Genomic DNA, 13,811 nt, shown 5'->3' on the forward strand with positions numbered 1-13,811 from the left:
GTAAGGATGCGGTCTTGTTTTCTTCTTCTTACTGCTAACATGGCTCATCACAGGAGGGGACCCCTATCTGGTTCTTAATGAACTTTTGCTGAAGATTAAATAGGTGTGTTCATACTGGATGGAATTGTTCCTCTGAATGGCACCTACTAACTCCAATCTTTCTTTGTGGCATTCAGCTTTCCCTAATAAAAAGCTTACCTGTTCAGCATTCCAATCATCAAGATCTTTGCTGGGTGAATAGCTAGCTGACTGATTTGTGCAAATGTGAATTAATACAATGCAGTTTCAGTTAACCATAGAATGTGAAGCAGTCTTGAAGATAATTAAATGTGTCCCTTTTAGATTAGGAAATTGTGGCCCAGAGAGTCAAGTGACATTCCCTATGTCTCAAAAAGAGGGTGATAAGGTCTTCTGTGTTATAAACAAAGGCAAAGATAGGGTATTTTAGACAAATGGGATTTGTTTATGTCTTTTCAAAAGGAAAGATTTTTTTTATTCCTTCAGATCTTACCACCCAAATAAAGAGTTATCATCTACTTTTTGGTATAAGATCAAATAAATCTTGTCAAATTTTGGGAGACTCTAAGCTACTTTGTCTAAAACCATTCATTCATTCAAAAATATTTACTGGCCACTCCCTTCATCCACACAATTATCTTAGCAATAGGTGTATCTTGTAGATACTATACAAACAAGCAAATAAAAATTATGTAGTGACTAAGGTATCATATTCTCTACTTTAAAAATGAGATTACTGGATTTTTCAAAGATAAATATTTAAAATATTAACTTCTCTATGAAAATGAATACAGCTTACATACAGTGGTACAGAAATAAATCTAAACACAATGTAACAGAATAGTTTTTAATTTATGGTGATAATTACTGTGTAGACTATAATCCTATATAATAAAGAGGTGATATGCAAATTGACTATCACTCTAACACACAAGATGGCCGCCCCCATGTGGTCAAATATGGCCACCCCCATGTGGACACAAGATGGCCACCACCAGATGGCCAGCAGGGGAAGGCAGTTGTGGGAGATCAGGCCAGCAGAGGAGGGCAGTTAGGGGTGACTGGGCCAGCACAGGAGGGCAGTTGGGGGAAACCAGGCCTGCAGGGGAGGGCAGTTGGGGGCGACCAGGCTGGCAGGGGAGGGCAGTTAGGGGCAATCGGACTGGCAGGGGAGCAGTTAGGCGTTGATCAGGCTGGCTGGGGAGTGGTTAGGGGGTGATCAGGCTGGCAGGCAGAAACGGTTAGGGGCAATCAAGCAGGGAGGCATGTGAGCGGTTGGGAGCCAGCAGTCCTGGATTGTGAGAGGGATGTCTGACTGCCACCGGGATCGGGCCTAAACAGGCAGTCGGACATTCCTCGAGGGGTCCCAGATTGGTGAGGGTGCAGGCTGGGCTGAGGGACACACCCCCCATGCATGAATTTTGTGTACTGGGCCTCTAGTAAACAATAAAGTTAATGGGTCTGTAAGATATTATACTTATTTACATCCTCTTTCAAATACATTAAGTGCACTGACCATGTCTATTCATGTTGTATACACTAGTACCAACTACTGGAATGACTTAGCTTTGCCTTCAATTTTTGTGAACTGCTCAGCTTTATGTCCAAAAGTACTACAGCTACTTAATTTCAAGTTGTTCTAAGAATGGCTGACGTGACCCATAGGTAACATATATTCACATCTTTTTACATCTGCCAGCATTGCCTTTTTCTTTGGAACTACAACTGTGGCACATAGAGCATTTTTTTTTAACTCTTTCACTTTCTGAGAAAAAAAATAAATCGTTCCAAAAGATAGCTCTAGTCCAACTTCCAGATTCTTAGATCTAAAACACACACACACACACACACACACACACACACACACACACATTTGAGAAATCTTTTGGCAACTACCCTCATTTTAAACGATAATGAATTAAGGGCCAAGGAGGTCATGGACTTTTTTTTTTGTATTTCCTTTATGATTCTGCATAGACAAGTTGCCTTTTGTAAATAAGTCATACATACACACTCCACTTGTTCAAAGGAGTACAGGATTGAATAAATGTGGACCTTAGCAGTGACAGGTAGTTGTGGAATTAGGTAATCAAGTGTGAAGTCGTAAAAATGATAAAACAGAGCAGCAATGTGAGTTCCCAGAAATAACAAAGCAAAGTCAAGCTGGAGTTATACGAAGTGATAGCCCTATGAGTCCCCTCTCAGTTCTCCATTTTATCCTCACTAACCTCAGAAATGGAGAAGAAACTTTCATAGACTTTCGGTGATGAGTCATCAGAATGTTCACGGACAATTTCAAAGGTTTTACTTTTTAATTTTATTACCTTAAGTAGCCAGAGTAATGCTCAGTAAATTATATTTAAGTGTAAAATGAAATGCTCATTAGATTTTGTATAGTTTTTTCCAAGTAGGGGTTCATTTCTGTTCTATCACTAGATTACATTATAACTAACTGTATATCATCATTATCTCAAATTTTAAATATTGTTTCTATGTTAACTACATTCTATCTTGTGGATACGTGTACACCTAGATTTTATGAAGATGATATATAATAAATGTGACCAGAGATTTACAGTGTCATCATAAGGTTAGTTTTCATTCCATTTTGAGGACTCTGACATGAGTCCAGAAATGACCTGAATAAATGCCATTCTGTCTAGGTCAATGGTCGGCAAACTGCGGCTCGCAAGCCACATGTGGCTCTGTTGACTAATGAGTTTGCCGACCACTGCTAGACTAAATGTTACCGTGTAGTTGGAAGCTGTGAGGATTAGGCAATTGTGGCATACTGTGTGCAAAGAGGTAAAGGGTAGTATATGACAGTGGTCGGCAAACTCATTAGTCAACAGAGCGGCAAACCGCGGCTCGTGAGCCGCATGTGGCTCGCGAACCGCAGTTTGCCGACCAATGGTCTAGGTCAACAGCACTTTTCTGAACAGGAATATTTCCAATTAATTCCTTGGTCTGGACCAGGGCTCCTCAGTTCACTGATGGAAGTAGGTTCTCCACATACATAACCTTCTCTGCAGGTCTAAGAACCTCTGAAGTGGAAAGACAATTACAGTTGTTCAATCTCTTTTCCTCAATCTCTGCCCAGAGAAAGGGTGCTGAATAAATACAGGGGAGTTATTCACACAATAAACTATATTTTATCACAAGATATAAAGTCATGGTTATTTCATTTGCTGCAAAGCCTGCAGAGGTTCCTGTGTTTTTTATATGTTTTGTCTATGAAAAATAACCCCACATAATACAGAAATGCCAAGCAATTTTAACCTTGAAAGAGTTATTTTAAGATAATAAAGAGGTTGTTCTCAAGGTTAAATATGCATACTCCATTTACATCCCTCTTTACAGACCAGCTTTCCTAAACAGCTGATATCTACTATAAAATGTGATCATTTTTGGCCAGCTTTTCATCATGACTAATTTAATACTTCTTTGTATCTTACACTAAAATAAAATGAGTACATGATCATGCCTATTATGATCATTGCCCTGTAAACTGTAGCTGGGCAATGATATCCATTGAAATCCTGTTCTACATGTACTCAAGGCCCATCACCCATGATTTTGTCTACGTTCCTATTTGACTGAAATGCAACTTATTATTTCCAATTCTCTGCAACACTAAACCATACAAAGTGATTGCAGTGAAACAATTAGTCATCTAAAATGCAAGTATTGATAAGGTGGAATAAACCTCTAATTATCTAACCTCCAAAGGCTTTTTAAGTTATCTTTTTCTCATATGGTATTTTTCCTCTATGTTTCTTAAATTTTAAAGAATAACATTGCCATTTATCATGATGCTCCCCTTGATTATGTCTAAGAATCATTATCAAGTCATACCGAATCGATAAAAATAAAAACAAACCAGTGCCTGCACAGTAAGATCAAGCCAGTGGCTCAGGAAAGGTCTCCAGTGTCTAATATGCTCTGACTTGAGAGAAATCTAAAGGTTCCCCACATGGGTCTTCTTAAAGGGAAATAGGTAACTAGTTCCTTACAGAGTCCTCATGTACTTATGACCTCTTCAAAGTATGGTTATTATCATTTCAAAGGCATTTTCTAGACTCATGTTCAACTATGACAATATATGCCAGGTGTTCGCAAACTAGTCATAGGTCAAATGAGCCTGTCACCTGGTTTTGTAAAAAAAGTTTCATTGGAACACTGCAATACCCATGTGTTTACATATTGTTTATTGCTTCTTTCTTCCTACAAGAGCAGAGAGGAGTCATTGGGAGATACTGTATATAGCCCACAAAGCTTAAAAATTTTTCTATCTGGCCCTTTACAGCACAGTTTGCCAACCCCTGCCATATGATATTAGTTATAAAGATATTAAAACATATTTAGAATGCAAACATTTAAAATCAAATAAATATCTAACAAAAATGTGTTTGTAATTTTTGCAAGAAAATCTGTGTTTACTTAGATATACACACACATTGATTTTCAATAACTATTTATGCAATTAATCTGTGAAATCATGTGGTGTATTTCCAATATGGCTTGAAAGTCAGAGAAGTTGTTGAATTGCAATTCATCGTTATTTCTTTGCTTTGTTTTCCAAAGCCCGATGTCCTTTTAAAAATACATATTTTGCATGAACATGACATAACGCCAATAGGAACTCATATTATTCACTGACTATAGTTTTACATGGCTTCTAACTCTTGGCTCTCTCAAGTCTATCTTCCTGAAGATGTCAAAGAATTGGTATTCCTCACGCCACCATCTCTATCAAGGTCTCCCACCTCCATTCTTTGATATTGGTATTTCTCAATTGTTCGTGAAAATGTCTGCAACCATAACTCCTGAACAAGACCGGTAGTCTCTATGCCACACCATATATAGAAATTCTAGATCTGCCACCAGGTCCTCTCAAATTTGTCACTTTCCTCATGCTCCTCTCCAGGTCAATGAATGACTGCAATGGACTTATGATAAAACCAACTCCTACTTAGTCCAGCCAGTATGCAAGGACCTCTAGAAATACAAGACCATCCACCCATCCCACTTTTCTCCAAAAGAAATCATCCACTGCAGGCCATCTGGTATGTCTTGCTCATTCATTGTCACCTCAGTGCTCTTGCTTTTATGATTGTCCTACCTGGCAGCTTTTCCAAACCCAGCATGAGTGGCTGGGTTTGGAAAAGCTGCCAGGTAGGACAATCCAGAAATACCAATATCAAAAAAACAAGGTAGTAACTTTTCTTCCACTCATGCAACCCCCCTCCATGCCCTGAATCCCACAGGAGATCTTTAGCTTCTCCACATGGTGATACAGCTCCCTCCACTGAATGTGTATAGTCTTATAGGACATGCTATTCTTTCAAGATGATCATGAAATTGGATCGGCTCACTTATTGAATTATCGAGAGATTTAGGTCACTGACTTAAAGAAACAAATATGTATTACTCTGTTACTTAATGTATTTATAAATTTCAGTACTATGATGGTTGTTTATAAATTTCAGTACTATGTTGGTTCAGTACTCTGGCCTTGTTCACAACTAAAGCTGTTGTGGAGAAAAAGCCATTGAACACATTCATATTGAAACTAGAATGATTCCTATGAGTACTTTTCTCAAAATTGGATTTGTACTTTTCTGTTCAGATTAAAAAAACAACAACTTAGTTTGGGGTATAAAAAGGCTACAAGGAGTTAAAATTACTTACACATGAAATTCTCCAATACCTAAAGAAAATGACACACTTTAGGTTGCCTATGTTTAGAGTATTATACTAGATCAGGATAACAAAAGTCTTATATCCACCATTGACTTCTGATTTTCTAAATCATTTCTCTCTTGTGATTTAACACATTAGTGAATAAGATACAGATATAGCTACAGGGATTTGGGATATATAATTAATCTTTAAAAGCTTTTATGAGATTTTCAAAAAAAATTCTCCTGCTACTACCTGAAAAATTAGAATACACTGCAAGTCAAATAAAAGTCAACCCCTTCTCATGGTGAAGAGGACCAATGGCGCCTGGTACCTGCCTTCTGCTCTGATCTCCTGTGCCATACCCTCTACCATGTTCATCAGACTCCAGTGCCATTGGTCTTGTATTTGTTTCTCCAATGCGCCAGGCTTCTTCCTGCTTCAAGGCCATTGCTTTCCCTATTCCCTCTGGCTTAAAAACTCTTCCCCTGGTTATTCCTACCCCTGACTACTTCTCATTACTCATGTCTCCAAAGGCAGCCTATCCCATCCCAGACAAGCTCTATTGTGTGGTTTTGTGTCCTGTTCCTTACAGTGTTTTTCTTGTCTGAAATGTTCATTCACTTACCGGTTCGCTTGTTAATTTTTGTCTCCTGCTACTAGAATATGAGCTCCACGAGGGCAGGAATGTGTATGGTTCACCTCAAAATCTTACACATTCAAAAAAGATTCTGCTGTATAGTAGGGATCCAATAACTATATTTTAAAATAAATAAATGAATGAAGGGATGATTTGTGGACCATGATATTAGATATACTGAGGCCTCACTAGCCTGATATTTAAGTGGAAGAAAGACAGAGAGTGAGTCCTTCCCAAGCACATCATTTACTAAAAGCTATATTTCAATTCTTTATAGATCATTTAGTTTTTTATACTATCTAATTCAATCAACCCACATGTAAGAAGAAGAGCACAGAATATCTTATTTTGGAAGATCTGCTTTCATAAGTGTAGACTTCTGGTGTGCGATTAAGATGGCCTTTTGCCTTCATTTATGGCTCAAAATAAAGATACTTCCAGGTAAGACAACTTGCACAGCCCATTCTTCCACAGGTGTGCATGGTAAATATTTTAGAAATTCTGTTACATCCACTCAGAGACAAAAAAAGGTTATCTCTCTTGAACAGGAAAGATTAAGTTCAAATATTAGATTCAAAGTGTTTTTCATTAAAAGTCAACTAATTGTGTCCACATTCTTTTAAAATTTTTAATTCACAGCCCATTCTTCCACAGGTGTGCATGGTAAATATTTTAGAAATTCTGTTACATCCACTCAGAGACAAAACAGTACTCCAGTTCTGAGGGGTGATTAAGCATGTTCCTCACATGTTTAAAACATAATATAGACATCAGAACATAATATCTAACATCCTCTCACAGGAGAGAGACAGTAGAGTTCCTTCATTCCCTAGATAGTGGTATAGTTTCAGTTTTCACTGACTAGGAAGAGGCTTCTCTTTAAATATTTAAGCATGGTTTCTGTTTAATTTATTCCCTCCAAGATGCTCTTCATGCCTTTCAAATATTTGTCAAGTTAAGACTCTACAAGGCCTAAGCAGCATGGGTGCAGGTAAAGCTCTACAGAACACAGTAACCATGGAAACGCCTAATTCTTAGTCCAATTGCTGTCTCCTTGGAAGAAGAAAAAAAGTAAAACCCAGAGGGATGGAGCACTGGAGGCAGAGAAGCAGGAAGACTCACAAGAGTGGGAATGTAAGAGGAAGCAGGCACAGACACACAGGCCCACGGCTTTTCTAGCTCAGTTCCTTTTAGCTAAAAATGTTAAAGCTGGGGGATAAAAAGGAAATCTATTTTTGAGAACATTGCATGGTTCTATAAGTTAGAAAAAAAGTTTCAACCTGGATATTTTTGTTGGATTCCCCTTGTGCATAGAGCCAAGTTTAAACACTGATTCAATTAATCTGGAGGCATCAGTATGGACTGTTCAAGTTCAAAAAACAAAACTCCTTTGCTTTCCAAGTACCTTGAGTCTGGGCACACATCCCCCAAGAGCTGAAAGCTCTGCCCTGAGAAATCCAAACCACAGGAATGGCCCTGGAGCAGGAGCCTTGTCAGCGCTCCCTGGATCAGGTTTAGCCTCACCGTGTTCAGTAGTGTAGCTGGCATGTAGCAGGTTGGGATGGTTTTAGAATTCTGAGTCTCTCCCTCTTTTATAATCATGTGAAAGTCACAGGTGAGTCACCTCACCCTTAGCTCAGAGAGCAGGAATATAATCAGAACTGGAACAGAATCAAGTGGAATGAATGGTTCCTCACTGCCACCCTACCCAGGAGCTAAACTTTGGGTACAAATAATGGAAAAAAACAAGGTAGTAACTTTTCTTCCTGATTTAGAAAGGAAGCATGATCAAAGACTGGAAATACAATATATACATATTCAAGGCTAGAGGATATAAAAGCCAATATCAAAGAAAGGACCAAGAGAATAATGGAGACCTGAGGAGAAGGCAGCATAAAACTGCATGTTAAACAAGAAATATAGATAGAGCCTGAACTGGTTTGGCTCAGTGGATAGAGCGTCGGCCTGCAGACTGAAGGGTCCCAGGTTTGATTCCGGTCAAGGGCATGTACCTTGGTTGTGGGCACATCCCCAGTAGGGAGTGTGCAGGAGGCAGCTGACTGATGTTTCTCTCTCATCGATGTTTCTAACTCTCTATCCCTCTACCCTCCTCTCTGTAAAAAATCAATAAAATATTTTTTTAAAGAAAGAAATACAGATAGAATAGAAAATAAATTTCACATAAAAATAGCAGGCTATATTTGCATTTTCTAATGATTAGTGGGGGTTTTTTTGTGGTTTTTTGGTTTTTTGTTTTTTTTTTTTTGCCAAAATAAATTAAAAGGAAGGAGCAAAGGAAGGAAGAGAGAAAGGGTAAGTGGGAAGAAGGAATAAAGGAAGGGCAGAGATAAGTCAAGCTGTGTAACCTTTAAAGTAAAATCATTTTTTCTAAAAGGCGTATTAACAAAACAGAAGGCAAAAAATACATACAGACATTTCCCCCCTCTAGTGTCTTTTAATGGAAACAAATTGTTTAAACTTTCCCCCAAAGTCCATAATATACACTTAATAACTGACTGAAAGAGGAAATTCTGAGCTCTTTATTTTGTCTTAACTTCCACTGAATTTCACTAAAATGAAAATGTAAAAAGTATCAGTTGTAATACTACCACTCAAAGGAAAGGTTATCTCTCTTGAACAGGAAAGATTAAGTTCAAATATTAGAGATTCAAAGTGTTTTTCATTAAAAGTCAACTAATTGTGTCCACATTCTTTTAAAATTTTTAATTCACTGCAGAATTGCTTCCAATAAATATCCTTAATAAATTTTATAAGGAAATACCAATGACCATTAGATGAAAGTAACAAGGGAGGGATATGGACAAAATATTGTGCTGAGGTAGAAAAACAAAACAGATGTCCTCCCTCACCACCCACTTAGACAAAATTTATCTCCATCCTAAGTGGACAACTATTAGCTTTGAATTTGCATTAGTTCATCATCTCCCTCTAGCCCCACCCATTCATCCAAACTTTCCCACAGACCCTCTCCCTTGACAATTGCCCTTTTTGTACCACTTCTATGCAGTTATGTAACTGCTTTGGTGCCTGGAATCAATTTCTGGGACTGATAACTCTTTGAAAATATCAAAAGGTGTTTCTCAGAATACTCTGAATTAGAATTTTCATGTGCTATCCAGCATTTAATGACATGTTTGACACCTGAATGACTGAAGCATTTGAGAGATGGTAAGTGATGTGTATATATACACACACACTCAAAAAGAATCAGTTTATCATTCTCTGATTTAAATATATATGTGTGGAATAAAGAAGGTATGTGTAACTTATATAATTGATGCCTGAAGGCTTGTCCTTGAGGCCCTAAATAATCCCCTCCATGTCTGGAGGCAGTACCTGGCGCTATGTGTCACATCTGTCACGCAACAGCTACCATTGAATGTTTCTTCTTATAAAAGAAACAAATCCCACCCTGGCCAGTGTGGTTCAGTTGATTGAACACCATCCCATACACTGAAAGGTCACCAGTTCAATTCTTGGTCAGGGCACATGCCAGGGTTTGGGGCTCAAAGAGGCACCCCACTGATATATGTCTCTCATTGCTCTCTCTCTTTCCCTCCCTCCCTCTCTTTCTTTCTCTCCCTCCTTTCTTCTCCCTCACCCTCTCCCTCTCTCTCTCTTTCTTCCTCTCTAAAAATCAATAAAAACCTATTTTTTAAAAAAGAAACAAATTTCTCCAACTTTATCAGTAAATTCCTTAAATTCATAAGTTCCTATTTTTATTTTGCTTTATGTTAATAACCCTCTTAGAAACATTAATTTTACTTGTAAGAACACACAGCTTGAAGAGAAAAAAGTAGCAAAAAATACAAAGATATCTGAGAGAATCACAGAAGACTATTTCAGAATGTTATCAGATTTCTTCACTTACTAATGCCTTACCTAAATGACCACTTTTACCATTTAGGAGTATAGTATTGACCTGGAGGTACTGTTATCATCTATGGTATCTGTTATTTAAGATTCTTTATCTTAATCTGTCAAAAGGAAATTAAGCATTAAAAGAATTCATTAATCATGCCCTAATGGCCAGTATGGCTCCATTAGTTGAGCAGCGATGGGTTGCATACTGGAGGCATCTGATCAATGTTTCTCTCTCACATCAAAGTTTCTCTCTCTCTCTCTCTCTCTCTCTCCTCCAACCTTCCCTTTTGCTCTCTCTAAACTCGATTTAAAAAAAAAACATATTGAAAAAAGAATTCATTAATCAGAATAATCAACTTGAATACTAAAATCCCCAAGTTGGTTTCATATGGTCTGACTCACATGGATAGCAATGGATAATTACATATTTTCATGAATACATCTAAGCAAATTAATAACTATTTAATTTCAAAGTCCAACTGTGCAACTATAGTTCTCAAAAGCATAGCAGTCCAGTCTGTTATCTAGTTGCTAGTAAAATTCAAAACAAAACATGTGTGTCTGCAAAAATATACCAATCAGTATTTTTCTTCCTTCTCCTTTCTGATGTTTAAAAAAATTTGCAAACTGATTTAAGTCAAAAGTGGTAAAGGAATGAAGTTATTCCTTCAGGCTTCGAGGATTCTGTGCCAAGTTTCATTTCTGGCTGCATATTTTTGACCAAGTTCAAGAGCCCTGAAAAGAAACACATATAAAAGAAAATACCCCTTTAACCTCAGGAGAGCAACATTCCTCGAGGCTGCGTGGGGAAGAGAAGGGCCTCTGCCTTGAGCTGGGTGTGCTCCGGGTGTTTGGTTTCCACTGAGAGGATGCCTGCTCCCTCCAGGAATCTGAAGTAGCTACTCTGATGAGGTAATGGCTGTACCAGTTTCACTGGGTCATGCTCTCTCAGCACATTCTTCCTCCTCCTCCCTGAAAAGGTGCTGTAAACAAGTCATCCCGAAAGAGTTGCTGCAGAGAATAAACAAATCCTAAATTTGAAATCCCTGAGAACACTGGCTCTGCTTTTGGTAGTCTAGACATAACTGGGAGCTTAAAGCAGCACAGACAGCCAGAAAGAAGCAGGTTATTTGACAAAAAGAAGCGGGGGGGGGGGGGGGGGGGGTGGCTTAATAAAAAAGGAGAGAAACAAAGAAAATAACATGAATGTAACCAAAATACTATTTTTTAAAAGGAGGCTCCATTTTTAGATTGTTTAGATCTAATTTAAGCAATTTTTCTATTTGAGGTTTAAAAAATATGTACTTTCAGAAATTAAATGCTATAGCAAGCTGTGAAATACTATAAATTAAAATTAAGTAAACCATGTACCACTGATCCTAAAGGCACAACAGCTCTGAGAATATGCAAATCAGGAATACAGATGGAAACCTATGATAATCAGATAAAGTGACCAGGAACTCAACATTAACATACACACACAAATATAATATTCTTTATTGAAAGGAAAAAAAATGCCTTTGTTGTCTTTTCTTGGTGGGAGGATACTTTCATGCATGAAGGGGGAGGGGTGACTGAGAGTCCCATGATTTACAAATCCATAAAGATTTCTACCAAAATACATAGACGTCTATTGCCCAGTGAAAGGGGTGTTTTGTGTCACATTCTGGTTAAAGAAGGTAATATTCCTCTTGGGCATTCCGAATAGCTTTTATTTATTTAATCTTCTTTCATTGCCAAAAACAATGTATAATTGCACACAGTAAAATGACAGGGTGACAGAGCTATGCTTTATGCCGGGCCAGTACCTGCAGCTCAAGCCTGGGACGTTTTGCATAATGTGGCTCACATAAAAGGCTTTGTTCTCCATCGCCTCACTGCGGCTGCAAACCTCAATTTCACTTTGTAGTCACTGCCTCTCCCAGAGTGACCATTTTTAAATAAATAATACCTTTACCATTGAAGTTGGTTCCTTACCAACATTCATCAATCCCTCTGCCTCAAATCAAAATTATATGCCATTAACAATCTTCCTTTGTTTTGCACTGCAGATTTCATTTACACCATGATTCCCAAACCCTGAAAGATGAATTTAAAAAGATTTGTGCTTTTACGTATCCACTCCCTTTTGTAATATCATATGTAGAGAGAATAGTACATAGGTGTATGTGTACATGTGTGTGGTGTGCACAAGCGCACATGTGTGCATGAGTGTATGCACATGCATTTAAACAAAAACCTTTCCCATTGAGTCCGTTTTAAAGGGCCTATGTCCTCAGCATTATGCTAAGGATGTATAGCAGATAGCACACAGCAATTGTTACAAACAGGCTTGTTGCTAATGAAGGCTTTTTATTTTCTGACAAAACCCCCAAGGCAGTATAACATCCATTTCCAGTTTCCAAGGAATTTTTTTCCGGACCCTATCTGCTTTACTACCCTCCCCGCCCCCCACCCTCCCCCATCCCCACTCCTCTTACACACTCTTTCTTTAAATGTTCATCCTCCAACAAAAGACAAGGTTGGGGAAGGAAGGCACCCCGCACTGCAGCCTCCAAAACGGGCCTTTTTTTAAGAGAAAAAGATGTACAGTAATGCCGCTTTCCACCCCCATGGTTTAAAGGGGGAAGACTGTGGATGCTCAAGCTCCAGACTCTTTTTTTTTTTTTTTCGTGTCCCGCCCTCTCATCCGACCAGACATTGATTTTTTTCATTTTCCTGAAAATTCTAAATACGTATCGATCTTCCTTTCCAGCTGTTTCTGGGAGAGTCACAGGGAAATGATTTCCAGTGGCCAGGCTGCCTCCTCACGCATTCCTCCGCGTGCCGTCCCTGCAGCTGGATGCACACAACCATCTCCTCCCTCCGACCCCCATGATCTTTCCATAAAGTCACGCCTCGTCTTTCTACGTCTCAGGTAACACGAGCTCTGCAGACAGGTATCCTAACCCGGGGTGCATTTCCGGGCATTTCGAAGCGGTACCTGCCGAGGTCGCACCCTCTCCTGTGACTCTAGAGAGAGCCCAGGCAGCAGCGCCCGGGTCCCGGCCCCGAGGTGACACCTGGACGGGCCGCCTCAGCTTCCTGCAAGCGGGGGGGGGGGGCAGCCCAGCCAACCTGTGCCCGCGCCCCGGGCACCGCGGACCAGACACCCCCTTCCCATCCCCACCCCGTGTCTGGCTGGAGCTCCCGGGACGCGGCGGACCGGGCAGGAGAGGCGCCCGGGAGAGAACCAGAGGTGCGGACGACGGCGCTTACCTGGGCGCGGGTACTGGGTGCCCCGCGGTCGCCACCGCCCCTGCTCCGGGGCCTCGGACCTAACGCCCTCGGGAGAAGCCGAGCGGGAGACGGGGCAGGGGGAGGGGGAGGAGGAGAAGGGGAAGATGGAGAAAGGAGCGGAAGGAAAGAAAAGAGAGCCAGAGGAGGAGGAGGAGGAGGACGAGGATGCTGCTGCTGCTGCTGCTGCCGCCGCGGCCCCGCCGAGAGCCCGCGCAGCCCGAGCGTCCAGCCCCGAGTGAGCGCCGCCCCCGCCGCCGGCTCCCGGCCGCCCCGCCCCGCCCCGCCCCTCCTCCCGCCCCCTCTAGTC

Source organism: Eptesicus fuscus, chromosome 11 (assembly GCF_027574615.1).
Source record: "Eptesicus fuscus isolate TK198812 chromosome 11, DD_ASM_mEF_20220401, whole genome shotgun sequence".
NCBI classification, from domain to species: domain Eukaryota; kingdom Metazoa; phylum Chordata; class Mammalia; order Chiroptera; family Vespertilionidae; genus Eptesicus; species Eptesicus fuscus.